Source organism: Xylocopa sonorina, unplaced genomic scaffold, assembly GCF_050948175.1.
Source record: "Xylocopa sonorina isolate GNS202 unplaced genomic scaffold, iyXylSono1_principal scaffold0328, whole genome shotgun sequence".
Taxonomy (NCBI): Eukaryota; Metazoa; Arthropoda; class Insecta; order Hymenoptera; family Apidae; genus Xylocopa; species Xylocopa sonorina.
Window position 1 is genome coordinate 196,016 of NW_027490399.1, and position 2,294 is coordinate 198,309.

The window sequence follows — 2,294 nt, forward strand, 5'->3', positions numbered from 1 at the left end:
ATAACACTTCGCAAATCATATTATATCTTACCATGAAACATGGAAGTGAGATGCGATATCGCGTTTTAAGAAGCATTAGAACTCTATTGCTACGATACGTAGACATCTGCAAACGCTATTTCTTTGCAAGGAAGTGTCGCATTTACATTCATTTGAAGTGTAGACGAGGAATACATGACACTTCGCAAATCATATTATATCTTACCATGAAACATAGAAATGAGATGCGATATCGCGTTCTAAGAATCATAAGAACTCTATTGCTACGATACTTAGACATCTGCAAACGCTATTTCCTTGCAAGGAAGTGTCGCATTTACATTCATTTGAAATGTAAACGAGGAATACATAACACTTCGCAAATCATATTATATCTTACCATGAAACATAGAAATGAGATGCGATATCGCGTTTTAAGAAGCAATACAAATCTATTGCTACGCTACGTATACATCTGCAAACGCTATGTCCTTGCAAGGAAGTGTCGCATTTACATTCATTTGAAGCGTAGACGAGGAATACATGACACTTCGCAAATCATATTATATCTTACCATGAAACATAGAAATGAGATGCGATATCGCGCTCTAAGAATCATAAAAAAACTATTGCTACGATACCTAGACATCTGCAGACGCTATTTCCTAGCAAGGAAGTGTCGCATTTACATTCATTTGAAGTGTAGGCGAGGAATACATGACACTTCGCAAATCATATTATATCTTACCATGAAACATAGAAATGGGATGCGATATCGCGTTTTAAGAAGCATTAGAAATCTATTGCTACGATACGTGGACTTCTGAAAACGCTATTTCTTTGCAAGGAAGTGTCGCATTTACATTCATTTGAAGTGTAGACGAATAATACATAACACTTCGCAAATCATATTCTATCTTACCATGAAACATAGGAATGAGATGCGATATCGCGTTTTAAGAAGCATTAGAACCCTATGGCTACGATAGGTAGACATTTGCAAACGCTATTTCCTTGCAAGGAAGTGTCGCATTTACATTCATTTGAATCGCAGACGAGGAATGCATAACACTTCGCAATGAATATTAAATCTTATCATGAAACATAGATATGAGATGCGATATCGCGTTCGAAGAATCATAAAAACTCTATTGCTACGATACTTAGACATCTGCAAACGCTATTTCCTTGCAAGGAAGTGTCGCTTTTACATTCATTTGAAGCGTAGACGAGGAATACATGACACTTCGCAAATCATATTATATCTTACCATGAAACATAGAAATGAGATGCGATATCGCGCTATAAGAATCATAAAAAAACTATTGCTACGATACCTAGACATCTGCAGACGCTATTTCCTAGCAAGGAAGTGTCGCATTTACATTCATTTGAAGTGTAGGCGAGGAATACATGACACTTCGCAAATCATATTATATCTTACCATGAAACATAGAAATGGGATGCGATATCGCGTTTTAAGAAGCATTAGAAATCTATTGCTACGATACGTGGACTTCTGAAAACGCTATTTCTTTGCAAGGAAGTGTCACATTTACATTCATTTGAAGTGTAGACGAATAATACATAACACTTCGCAAATCATATTCTATCTTACCATGAAACATAGGAATGAGATGCGATATCGCGTTCCATGAATCATAAAAACTCTATTGCTACGATACTTAGACATCTGCGAACGCTATTTCCATGCAAGGAAGTGTCGCTTTTACATTCATATGAAGTGTAGACGAGGAATACATAACATTTCGCAAATCATATTATATCTTACCATGAAACATAGAAATGAGATGCGATATCGCGTTTTAAGAAGAATTAGAACTCTATTGCTACGATGCGTAGACATCTGCAGACGCTATTTCCTTGCAAGGAAGTGTCGCATTTACATTCATTTGAAGTGTAGACGAGGAATACATGACACTTCGCAAATCATATTATATCTTACCATAAACCATAGAAATGAGATGCGATATCGCGTTTTAAGAATCATAAGAACTCTATTACTACGATACCTAGATATCTGCAAACGCTATTTCCTAGCGAGGAAGTGTCGCATTCACATTCATTTGAAGTGTAGACGAGGAATACATGGCACATCGCGAATCATATTGTACCTTACCATGAAACATAGAAATGAGATGCGATATCGCGTTTTAAGAAGCATTAGATATCTATTGCTACGATACGTAGACATCTGCAAACGCTATTTCTTTGCTAGGAAGTGTCGCATTTTCATTCATTTGAAGTGTAGACGAGGAATACATAACACTTCGCACATCATATTATATCTTACC